At 46.9% G+C, this 13,492-nt stretch overlaps 2 pseudogenes; one reads left to right on the forward strand and one right to left on the reverse strand.

The window, feature by feature from the left end:
- The first annotated feature begins 2,085 nt into the window (after window positions 1–2,085).
- On the forward strand, window positions 2,086–3,645 carry LOC129840318 (interferon-induced protein 44-like; annotated as a pseudogene).
- A 2,391-nt stretch (window positions 3,646–6,036) lies between these two features.
- LOC129840319 (interferon-induced protein 44-like) lies at window positions 6,037–13,282 on the reverse strand (annotated as a pseudogene).
- Between the last annotated feature and the right edge of the window lie 210 nt (window positions 13,283–13,492).

Below are 13,492 nucleotides of genomic sequence, written 5' to 3' on the forward strand. Positions count from 1 at the left end.
CAGCACGACCAGGTGGACTGGTGTAACGGCTTTCGTTGGTGGAAGGAGAGGAGCACCAAAATGCAGTGTGGTACGTATCCATAATAAATGTTTAATCGAGAATGAATACAAAAAAAAGAACAAAAGAATCAAATGAAAACCGATACAGTCCCGAATGGTGCAAACACTGAAACGGAAACAATCACCCACAAAACACAATAGAAAACAGGCTACCTAAATATGGCTCCCAATCAGAGACAACGACTGACACCTGCCTCTGATTGAGAACCATACTAGGCCAAACACATAAAAATATAACATACAGAACAAAACATAGAAAAACAACATAGAATGCCCACCCCAACTCACGCCCTGACCAAACTAAAATAAAGACATAAAAAAGGAACAAAGGTCAGAACGTGACAGTGACCCCCCCCCCCCCCCCCACAAAGGTGCGGACTCCGGACGCAAAACCTGAACCTATAGGGGAGGGTCTGGGTGGGCATTTACCGCGGTGGCGGCTCTGGAGCGGGACGTGGACCCCACTCCACCATAGTCTCGGCCCACTTATGTGGCACCTTAGGAGTGGCGACCCTCGCCACCAACCCCGGATTGGAGACCCTAGTAGAGGGCAGCACTGGACTGAGGGGCAGCTCCGGACTGGCGGGCAGCTCCGGACTGGCGGGCGGCTCTGGCAGCTCCGGACTGGCGGGCGGTTCTGGCAGCTCCGGACTGGCGGGCGGCTCTGGCAGCTACGGACTGGCGGGCGGCTCTGGCAGCTCCGGACTGGAGGGCAAACCTGGAGGGAGAAGACGGAGAGACAGCCTGGCGCTGCCACAGGACCCACCAGGCTGGAGAGACCTACAGGAGACCTGGTGCGTGGAGGAGACACCGGAAGGACCGGGCTGTGGAGGAGCACTGGAGCTCTGGTGCGCAACCTTGGCACCACTCCTCCAGGCTGGATGACCACTTTAGCCCGGATCCTGTGCAGGCACAGGTTGAACCGGGCTGTGGGTGAGCACTGGAGATCTGGTGCATACCACTCTCACCTCTCCCTTAGGCTCAATGCCCACATTTGCCCGGCACGAGCGGAGCGTAGGCATAGGACGCACTGCACCCTCCCAGCGCCCCGGAGGCACAGCACGCAGAGCCGGCGCAGGAAACCCTGGGCCGAAACGGCGTACCGGAGACCAAACACGCTGGGCTGGCACAATACACCCTGGCTGGATGCCCACTCTCGCATGGCACTTGCGGGGGGCTGGCCTATAGCGTTCCGGGCTATGAACGCGTACTGGCTACACCGTGCGCTTCACCGCATAACACGGTGCCTGACCAGTAACGCGCTGCTTACGATAAGCACGGAGAGTTGGCTCAGGTCTATCGCCTGACTCGACCAATCTCCCCGTGTACCCCTCCCCAAATATTTTTGGGGGCTGCCTCTCGTACCTGTTGCTCTGCCGTGTTCTTTTCGCCAACTCCATTCTCCTGTATCCCTCCTCGCACTGTTCCAGAAAATCCCAGGCGGGCTCCGGCACTCTCCCTGGGTCGACCGACCACCTCTCTATCCCCTCCCAAGTTGTCTCATAGTCCAGTTTGCACTGCTCCAATTTACCGCTGCTTGGTCCGGTGTTGGTGGGTGATTGTTTCCTGTGTTAGTGTTTGCACCATACGAGACTGTTTCAGTTGTTTGTTTGTACTTTTGTTATTTTGTTCAGTGTTCTGTTGAGTTATTAAATATCTCATTATGGATACTTGCCACGCTGCACATTGGTCCAATCCTTGCTACTCCTCCTCAGACGAAGAGGAAATCCATTACAACTGGGGACAGCAAGGAGTCATCATGCCAGGTAGTCCTGAGGCATAGTCCCAGGACTATGCCTTCTCTCTAGCCCCCCAACACATAAACCTTTGCAGTTTAGATACTGGAGGCTGAGACAGGAGGGGTCGGGAGACACTGTGGCCCCGTCCGCCGATACCCCCGATGGCCAGTATGGTTTCACAGATGGAAAGCATGGTCTTAATGTTGGTGTCTTGTGGTTTCTGAATGGCAATAAAGCCCAGGTCAGTTGTATAACAGTAAATCATTACAAAGTCAATGCTGCAGAGATGGTGTTGACAGAGTGTGAGGTCCACAGAGTGGAGGGTGAGTGACATTCACTTAGGACAAATCTCACATGGTACCATATTCCTTTTATAGTGGACTACTTTGTCTACTTTTTTAATGTAACGAACAGGATTAGACTTACAGACCTTTGAAGACACCTTGGAACATTTTATGCACTTTGGACATCTGAGTAAGTATTACTGTCTTTGAACCTAACCACACACATGCCTGCACACCACATACTGCACACCACACACATGCCTGCACACCACATACTAAAAATACATTAGTTCAATTATTATAAAAAAATTTAGGAATAAAGAACAATTGAAGTAGAACATCCAGAACTATAGGCTTGAGGTAAAGTCAGTGGTCCAGGCCAGTGTTCTGTTGGTGGGTCAGGTCTGTGCTGGCAAGTCCAGCTTCGTCAATACCATCAACTCTATCTTCAGAGGAAACATACAAGGCCATCGCTGGCAGTGCAGACAGAAGCCTCACCACACAGGGTATGTGTGTGTGTGTGTGTGTGTGTATGTGTGTGTGTGTGTGTGTGTGTGTGTGTGTGTGTGTGTGTGTGTGTGTGTGTGTGCGTGTGCGTGTGCGTGTGCGTGTGCGTGTGCGTGTGCGTGTGCGTGTGCGTGCGTGTGCGTGCGCGTGCGTGTGCATGAATGAATGAAATACTTTTTCTTTTAATTGTCAAATTTCTAGTTGGCAACCCATCCCTTATGGGATTAATTGACACATAAACACACATTACAATAAATCACTGTGATAATTCAGTGATGATTCTTCTTCTGGTGTTTTCTGCAGTGTGCATCGCAAAGCTACATTTCATGTGCTGACTATCTTGTCTTTCCATAGTTCCGTACCTTCTCCATTAAGTCAGGGAAAGGCGGTAAGCCTCTACCACTGATCCTGTGTGACACCATGGACCTGGAGGAGGTTACAGGGCTGGTCTGGACATGGATGACATAGTCAGCCAATACAAGAGCCACGTTCAGGACAGATACTAGGTATGTAGAGGCACAATACAAACAAACGGTTGAGGAGGACCATTCGTTGGGATCTTCTGTTGAATGTCATAAAACTGATTGTTTAGACCAAGCATTCTGAATGGTCAAAGGGCGACAGAGTCGTGCCAATGTCGACAATATACCTTAACTAGATGGATTCCCACACTACTTTAACTTTGATATCCTGTGGTTGAACAAATCTATTATTTTACCTTTCACAATACAAGAAACCTGAGAATGTTCTGATGTCAAAGTAGCAAGATGTGAGGCTTTCCTATTTAACAAGTTCAGTTCACCCTAGAATGTTGGTCCAGTTCTGGAAGATCGCTGACTCACAATTCTGTCTCTGTCTGTGTTTGTCATTTACAGTTCAACCCCATGGCTCTATTGCAGCCGGGTGTACCTGGATATCGCAAGCATGCAACTCTGAATGACCAGATCCACTGTGTGGTGTACGTCGTGGACGCCAGCAAAGTTTCTCAGATGTCTGCTAAGCTGATGGACAAGTTGGCTGCTATCTGCAAGAAGAGCATTCAGATGTCTGAGTGAATAAAGCCCTTAGTGCCTTTATTATAGTTTCATAATGCTTTATGACCACAAGGTGCTCCTTTTTATAAGATAATCTACCACTTCAAAAGTAGGTATTTTAAGTAGTGCCTTCGGAAAGAATTCAGAATTCAGACCCTTGAATTTTTTCACATTTTGTTTGGTAAATGTGATATTTCTGTTTTTCATCTTTTATAAATTAGCCAACATTTCTAAAAACCTGTTTCTGCTTTGTCATTATTGTGTATTTTGTGTAGATTGATGGAAAAAAAATATTTAATACATTTTAGATAACATTTACAGCCTTCTTCTAAAATGTATTACATTAGTTTTTTCCCTCATGAATCTTCACAAAATACCCCATGATGACAAAGCAGAAACAGGTTTAAAGACATTTTTGCTAATTTATTCAAAATAAAAAACAGAAAAATCACATTCAGACCCTTTATTCAGTACTTTGTTGAAGCCCCATTGGCAGCGATTATAGCCTTGAGTCTTCTTAGGAATGATGCTACAAGCTTGGCACATCTGTATTTGGGGAGTTTCTCCCATTCTTCTCTGCTGATCCTCTCAGGTTGGATGGGGAGCGCTGCTGCACAGCTAATTTCAGGTCTCTTCAGAGATGTTCGATCAGGTTCCAGACCTGGCTCTGGCTGGGCAGTTCAAGAACATTCAGAAACTTGTCCCGAAGACACTCCTGCGTTGTCTTGGCTGTGTGCTTAGGGTCGTTGTCCTGTTGAAAGGTTGAACCTTTGCCCCAGTCTGAGGTCCTGAGCACTCTGTAGCAGGTTTTCATCAAGGACCTCTGTACTTTGCTCTGTTCATCTTTGCCTCGATCCTAACTAGTATTCCAGTCCCTGCCACTGAAAAACATTCCCACAGCATGGTGCTGCCACCACCATGTTTCACCGTAGTGGTAGTGCCAGGTTTCTTCCAGATGTGACGTTTGGCATTCAGGCCGAAGAGTTTCATCAGACCAGAGAATCTTGTTTCTCATGGTTTGAGAGTCTTTAGGTGCCCTTTGGCAAACTCCAAGCGGGCTGTCATGTGCCTTTTACTGAGGAGTGTCTCTGCCTCGACACAATCCTGTCTTGGAGTTCTATGGACAATTCCTTCAACCTCATGGCTTGGTTTTTGCTCTGGCATGCACTGTGGGACCTTATATAGACAGGCGTGTGCCTTTCCAGATCATGTCCAATCAATTGAATTTACCACAGGTCGATTCCAATCAAGTTGTAGAATCATCTTAAGGATGATCAATGGAAACAGGATGCACCTGGAAACAGGACGCACCACATCACTACTCTGGACGGTTCTGAATATGTGGACAATTACAAATACCTAGGAGTCTGGTTTGACTGTAAACTCTCCTTCCAGACTCATATTAAGCATCTCCAATCCAAAATTAAATCTAGAATCGGCTTCCTATTTCGCAAAAAAGCATCCTTCACTCATGCTGCCAAACATACCCTCGTAAAACTGACTATCCTACCGATCCTCTGCTTTTACTCAATGATTGTTGTAAAATTGTTTGCTGTTTGTACCAGACTGCATCTCTACATGTCTCTTATGTTGGATGTCTCTCTCTGTCTTTCTGAATGTTTGCACAACTGTAGAGCAAGTCTGAGTGAGTCAGGTCCTAGGTATGTAACAGATATTTATTCAGCATTTAGTTATTTTACATGAAAATACTGTATTGAACAAAGTACAATAAGCAGTATACAGTTGAATGTCTTATCTGACCAATAGCAGTACAGACTCTACAGAGAAGTGTGGTAGACAACCATACAATACTACATACACATATTGTATCTAATACAGTACACTGAGTGGACAAAACATTAAGAACACCTCTTTCCATGACAGACTGACCAAGTGAAGCCAGGTGAAAAGCTATGATCCCTTATTGATGTCACCTGCTAAATGCACTTCAATCTGCGTAGATGAAGGGGAGGAGACAGGTTAAAGACAGATTGTTAAACCTTGAGACAATCGAGACATGGATTGTGTATGTGTGCCATTCAGATTGTGAATGGGCAAGACACAAAACGGAAGTGCCTATGAACAGGGTATGGTAGTAGGTGGCAGGCGCACCGGTTTGTGTCAAGAACTGAAACCCTGCTGGGTTTTTCACACTCAACAGTTTCCTGTGTGTTTTAAGAAAAGTCCACCACCCAAATGACATCAATATTAGCAAGGTGTTCCTAATGTTTGCTATAATCAATGTAAATTGTAACTGGGAAAAGTCCGAATGGAATAGCCTCAGAGAATTAAGATTTTTTTTAAAAGCGATAACTAAAAGTTGCCATTTAAACACATCCAGGATCAGCGTATTCCCCCTAATCCTAAGCGTACCCATTAGAAGGTAAATCCAAAACTGACTTCAGATCAGTATCACACATACACCCCTAGTCACTCAGACTTCTGGTCCCCAGCCTGATAGATGTCATCAAAGTAGTCGTCAGTGTAGCGAAACATCTGGACCACGGCAGTGAGCAGGAGGATGTCTGTGTGGATGTCCAGCTCAAGCTCACGACTGTAGTTCTTCACTGGCAGAACACAGGACTGGGACACACCCAGACACACACTCACCTCGCGGGTCTGAAACAAACACACACACACACACAAAGTACATGCATGTACGCACATACACCACACACAAGCTTGTAGTTAAATAAACATGGTGTACTATGTGAGAATAGGGTTCCAGACTCAGCCATGCACTCACCATCCTCTCTATGTAGTGGCTGAGGTAGATGTTGGTCAGGTCTTCTCTCACTAGAGGACAGGCCTCATCCACCTTAGTAAGCAGGACCAGCTGGGGAATACCTAGTGACACAACACCAGGGTTAGGTAGGTTACTTTCTAAATGTAATCCGTTACAGTTACTAATTACTAGTCCAAAATTGTAATCAGTAATGTAACTTTTGGATTACCCAAACTCGGTAATGTAGTCTGATTACATTTCATTACTTTTATATTACTTTCCCCTTAAGAGGCATTAGAAGAAGACAAAAATGTATGTTACCAATTGAACGACATCTATTGCAGGATAAATCCATTTTAAAGTTTACATAGCTGGCCATATATGGATGTTACATTTTACTTTCTGGGTTGGTTGTGTAGGCTTCTTCTAACCCATCGCTTTCTACTACATATAATAATACGATTAAATTATATCTTTACATTAGTATATGTATAATTCATAAGTCCAAAAATGGATGTAGCAACTACAGATTCCCCTTTAAGTCTATCAAATATGTACGAGTTTGAACATGTGTCCATTTTTTATTAGCATGAATTAGATTGAGCAATGAAAGCCCCACCTTTATTCAATAGGCTGGGATCCGCACTGTGCAGCTGTTGCAAGAGAGCATTTTTCACTGGCTGTCCATTGGTTTCAAAAACAATGATTGATAGGCAGCTTAACCTTCTTGAATTCAACAATTTTTGGGTTCAAATATACATTTAGATTTGTGAACAGTCATCCACAACAACCACAATCCGTAAGGCGCAAATAGCTAAATGAAAGAGCAGCAGTGCGATTCACATCAATGCGCTATGTAGACATCAATAATAAGTGATATCCGTATCGCCGTAGACACCACTGTTGTCATCCTTACCTCCAAGCGTTTATTCAAGTTGGATAATCTTTTGATACCAACAGCAGTCGTACCATTGGAAGACACAGCTTGGACTGTAGCCTACAAAAGCCTATTCCTGCTCTTTTCCCACAATCCATCAAACACATTTGGTCTGTCATCATAGTGGTCTCTGACTTGTGGTCAGACTCGCTCAGTTGGAACAAACTTAAACTTGCGCCTTTTTTCAATGCTGATTTGAATGTCATTGAGAAAACAGAGAAGAGTCAAACATATTTTTTATCAAACATCCTTCATGAATTTAAAAGTAATCATTGATGTTATCATCTAGTTTTTCAAAAGTATCTGTAATTTGATTACAATATTTTTGCTGGTAAAGTAACGGACTACAGTTAGCATTTTTTGTAATCCCTTACATGTAATGGAATACATGTAATCTGTTACTCCCCAACCCTGCACAACACATGTTAACACACACACACAGACACACACAGACACGTATACAAACACGCGCACTCATTTCCTTTCTTACCCAGCTTGTTGATCCCCTTGCGGATGGCGGCGAGCTTGTCCACCATCTTGGCAGAGAGCAGAGTGACCTTGCAGGCGTCCAGTACGTAGACCACACAGTGGATCGTGTCCTTCAGGCTGGGCGACTTACAGAACCCGACACCATCCGTCTGGACAGACATGGACGGGTTGAACTGGGGGAGAGAAACAGGACATCAGCCCCCAAGATATATATACTACTACTACACTATCAAGGACATGCTTTCCCTACCATGAGGCTGGTGCTACTTTAAATCAGAGGACAGGCTCATTGTAATGGCTGGAATGATTGGTATCAAACACATGAAATCTTCTTGTTGATAGAAGGAATAGAAATGTATCTTCCCCCACTGCTATCATTTGCCAGTTTTACTCGCCTGGTACCGGTCCTGTACATGGCCCTTCAGGATGCTGTTGATGTCATCTATATCCAGCCCTGCGCTGGGTCCTTCCTCCAGGCCCATGGTGTCACACAGGACCAGAGGGAGAGCCTTCCCACCCTGCTCTGCCTTGATGCTGTAGGTACGGAACTACAGAGGGAGAGTTAGAATATTAAGTCCTGTACAATAGTGATGCTCCAGAGGTTTTGTCTAATTTCAGCCAGTAGTTTTGAAAGTAGTGCTCACGAGCCAAAACGGGTCGCTGAACATTTGGCGCAATTGTGTACTACATCATCCATTTCGTATGATATGTTATGAATTCCAATTTGTACAATATGTTTTGTAAGTGCTTAAAGGGCAATTTCACGACTTTTCAACCTCATGTTCATTATCTCCAGTGCAATGCCATTGTCCACATATGTGAAAACAACTAATTTCTTTGTTTTGTAGAAAAAAATATTCTATATAATTGTTTTTGCATTGTTGTTTTCTGTTTTAATGTGTTTTTCTCTTTTGTTGGTTGGAGGGGGACGGTGGTTTTGGGTTGGAGGGGGACGGTGGTTTTGGGTTGGAGGGGGACGGTGGTTTTGGGTTGGAGGGGGACGGTGGTTTTGGGTTGGAGGGGGACGGTGGTTTTGGGTTGGAGGGGGACGGTGGTTGGGTGGTGGTTTTGGGTTGGAGGGGGACGGTGGTTGGGTGGTGGTTTTGGGTTGGAGGGGGACGGTGGTTGGGGGGTGGTTTTGGGTTGGAGGGGGACGGTGGTTGGGGGGTGGTTTTGGGTTGGAGGGGGACGGTGGTTGGGGGGTGGTTTTGGGTTGGAGGGGGACGGTGGTTGGGTGGTGGTTTTGGGTTGGAGGGGGCCGATGGTTTTGGGTTGGAGGGGGACGGTGGTTTTGGGTTGGAGGGGGACGGTGGTTTTGGGTTGGAGGGGGACGGTGGTTTTGGGTTGGAGGGGGACGGTGGTTGGGTGGTGGTTTTGGGTTGGAGGGGGACGGTGGTTTTGGGTTGGAGGGGGACGGTGGTTTTGGGTTGGAGGGGGACGGTGGTTGGGTGGTGGTTTTGGGTTGGAGGGGGACGGTGGTTGGGTGGTGGTTTTGGGTTGGAGGGGGACGGTGGTTGGGTGGTGGTTTTGGGTTGGAGGGGGACGGTGGTTGGGGGGTGGTTTTGGGTTGGAGGGGGACGGTGGTTGGGGGGTGGTTTTAGGTTGGAGGGGGACGATGGTTGGGGGGTGGTTTTGGGTTGGAGGGGGACGGTGGTTGGGTGGTGGTTTTGGGTTGTAGGGGGACGGTGGTTGGGGGGTGGTTTTGGGTTGGAGGGGGACAGTGGTTGGGGGGTGGTTTTGGGTTGGAGGGGGACAGTGGTTGGGGGGTGGTTTTGGGTTGGATTGGGACGGTGGTTGGGTGGTGGTTTTGGGTTGGAGGGGGACGGTGGTTGGGTGGTGGTTTTGGGTTGGAGGGGGACGGTGGTTGGGGAGTGGTTTTGGGTTGGAGGGGGACGGTGGTTGGGGAGTGGTTTTGGGTTGGAGGGGGACGGTGGTTGGGGGCTGGTTTTGGGTTGGAGGGGGACGGTGGTTGGGGAGTGGTTTTGGGTTGGAGGGGGACGGTGGTTGGGGGCTGGTTTTGGGTTGGAGGGGGACGATGGTTGGGGGGTGGTTTTGGGTTGGAGGGGGACGGTGGTTGGGGGCTGGTTTTGGGTTGGAGGGGGACGGTGGTTGGGGAGTGGTTTTGGGTTGGAGGGGGACGGTGGTTGGGGGGTGGTTTTGGGTTGGAGGGGGACGGTGGTTGGGGGGTGGTTTTGGGTTGGAGGGGGACGGTGGTTGGGGGGTGGTTTTGGGTTGGAGGGGGACGGTGGTTGGGTGGTGGTTTTGGGTTGGAGGGGGACGGTGGTTGGGGGGTGGTTTTGGGTTGGAGGGGGACGGTGGTTGGGTGGTGGTTTTGGGTTGGAGGGGGACGGTGGTTGGGGGGTGGTTTTGGGTTGGAGGGGGACGGTGGTTGGGGGGTGGTTTTGGGTTGGAGGGGGACAGTGGTTGGGTGGTGGTTTTGGGTTGGATTGGGACGGTGGTTGGGTGGTGGTTTTGGGTTGGAGGGGGACGGTGGTTGGGGGGTGGTTTTGGGTTGGAGGGGGACGGTGGTTGGATGGTGGTTTTGGGTTGGAGGGGGACAGTGGTTGGGGGTGGTTTTGGGTTGGATTGGGACGGTTGTTGGATGGTGGTTTTGGGTTGGAGGGGGACGGTGGTTGGGGGGAGGGGGGGTTCGGGAGGGGACTGTGTGGGGGTTCTTGGATGTTTGAGGGGTAGCTCTCAGGAGACTTATGGGGGGGATCTTGGATGGTTGGTGGCCTGGGAGTTGGGAACTTGGGCCGATTCAACTTGGTGGGAGATCTGTTGACCCTGGTTGCTCCTGTGGGCCGCTCTGGATGGCCGTGTCTGCTAGATAGCTGAACGTAATGTAAATGTCGAGCAGCTTCACTGCAGATAGAGTGTATGTTCTAAAATTCTATAAAAAAAAAAATAATAATAAATTAAATAAAGTTATACCCACTGACATCATCAAAAGTAAAAAAAAAAATAAACAGTGATTTTCAAACACAAAACTCAAACAAAAAACTCAAACACAAACATCCTCACAGAGAAGTATTTTTTTTAGAACATTTATTTTATCTTTTTAACCACAGATCATAGAAACACGCTGTTTTCCCATTAGTAGACACTGATATGGTGCTGGAGATAATGAATATGATGTGAAAAGTGGCCGCATTGCCCTATAAAATCCCGGACTGCATCTTTAAGCCACACACAGTCATGCGCGCACAAACACAGTACTGTACCTGTGTGGTGAGGCTGGTGCCAGCACTGCCGGTGTTAGCCTGCCCGGTAACATGTCCTTTGAAGACAGAGTTGATGGAGTTGAAGAAGCTGGACTTGCCAGCCCCGACCGGACCCACCAGTAGAACTCTGGCCTGGACCACAGACTTTACCTCAGGCTTATAGTTCTTGATATAGTCCATCAGGCAGTCCTTGGTGCTGTTAATGATAGAGATGGATGGAGAAAGGAAGAGAGATGGGTGACAGACTTGATTGATTAATTTAAGTCTGTTCACTGGAACAGCAGAAGTGGTACCTGATGCATCAGTAGTTGTATAGTATTATGATTTTTGTACCGCTTTTGAGATTTAACATACCCATATCCTTCCAAATCAATTTTCCTCCAGGGAGTCTCCCGAAGGCCTCCATACTCTGCCAGAAATTGAGACAAACAACAAAACAATCAGATTTAATCAATACACTAATTGCTTCACCTGGCCTTCTGACTGGTTAGAATATTTTGCCATATTGGTTACATGTATCCAATCGTTTCAGTAGTGCCTAGGGAGTAGTGGTGTAACGGATGTCCTCCTCCTCTTCATCCGATGAGGAGGAGCAGGGATTGAACCAAAATGCAGCGGAGTTTGAAGACATGATTTATTAAAGAAAACACGAAAACACGAACTTGACTAAACTAACAAAACAACAAACGGTGTAGACAGACCTGGACGACGAACTCACATAAACACGAAGAACGCACGAACAGGGAAAATAGCCTACACATAAAAATGACGAATAACAAAACAAACCGAACAGTCCCGTATGGTGCGACAAACACAGACACAGGAGACAACCACCCACAACGAGCACTGTGAAACAACCTACCTAAATATGACTCTTAATTAGAGGAACGCCAAACACCTGCCTCTAATTAAGAGCCATACCAGGCAACCCATAAACCAACATAGAAACAGAAAACATAGAATGCCCACCCAAACTCACGTCCTGACCAACTAACACATACAACAAACTAACAGAAATAGGTCAGGAACGTGACAAGTGGCTATAAATGACCACTCACCTTCCACTCTGTACACCTCACACTCTGTCAGCTGCAGGTCATTGCCATGCATCTCTTCCCCTTCAAAGGTGTAGCTGTTCCCTGCAACAATTTGAACTGTGGCGGTGTTATTATTAAGGAACCACAAGGCACCAACATTAAGACCATAGGCTCCATCTGTGAAACCATACTGGCCATCGGTACTGGACACACGCAGTGGCTTTTCTCTCTGGTCAGTGATGCTGTAGAGAAAGGCCTTATCATCGTTGATCATCTGTCCAGTCTGGGCGTAGTCCTTACTGATGTAACCTCCGAAAACAAACCCAGCCTTGTTGTAGGCCACAAGTACGGTGGGTCCCTGGCCATCACAGCGGCTGTGGAAGGCTATATTCATGTAGCCATGGACGCTGGCTTTGAGCAGAACAAAATATAATAGAAAAGTACTTTATTACCTTTTACTGAACCAATCGCTTTGTTCTGTCTGCATTGCAGGTATCTGGCCTGAGAATAAAATTCATCCCATAAAATGTCACAAAAAATAAAGATTCCATTAAAATGAAATCTATTGTTTCGACAAACCTTTGTAGAGCAGGTGGAGTCTGACATGGCCGAACAGAGACAGCAGCTTCTTCTCCTGTTCTACTGACAGACTGGACTTCACAACACTCATGACGTCACCAAGGAACTGAGGTAGAGAGACCAGCAATAAATGGTAACAGAAACAGATGATCATACTGATGAACCTCACCTCACTGTATAGACACACACCGAGGAAAGAGCGAAAGGCATATAAAGAGAAGACAACGACCCGTCATATTGTCATGGATGCAGCCACACAGATATCTGTCAGAATTGCTTATTTGAAGCGCTTTCTTTAGACTGTCATGATGGTGATGTAGTTCTTACCGTTTGTAACTGATGATCGTGGAAAAATAACTCCTTTTAATCCTTCAATCACAACATAATCGACCACAAAATCCAGGTCGCGCAGCGCCACCATAAAACAGGTGTACAGTAGGTGTGGCTTATCTTTTCTAAAATTCAAAATTTACTTTGACTCGCTCAACCTGCTTTTACTCAAATACAGGAAAGGACGGGTAGTGTGAGATTGATAGAGCTCTGCTGGCACGCCAGGTGGGTGCGGTTATTTTAGCAGCATACTACAACGTACAGCCCGGGGGAGCGACTGCACCTTACACGGCCTGTAGTCTTCCCTCCACAAGTCATGTCAGGAAATCCGGGGCTTCTACAGTAGGGTAGAAGATGGCTTAGAAACAAAACATAATGGTATTTCATTGACAATGAGTTGAAATTATATCTGAGGCCAGAGAAGCTTCTATGGTCACTTTCAAATGACCTGTGTGTGTGTGTGTGTGTGTGTGTGTGTGTGTGTGTGTGTGTGTGTGTGTGTGTGTGTGTGTGTGTGTGTGTGTGTGTGTGTGTGTGTGTGTGTGTG

Source organism: Salvelinus fontinalis, chromosome 41 (assembly GCF_029448725.1).
Source record: "Salvelinus fontinalis isolate EN_2023a chromosome 41, ASM2944872v1, whole genome shotgun sequence".
NCBI lineage: Eukaryota > Metazoa > Chordata > Actinopteri > Salmoniformes > Salmonidae > Salvelinus > Salvelinus fontinalis.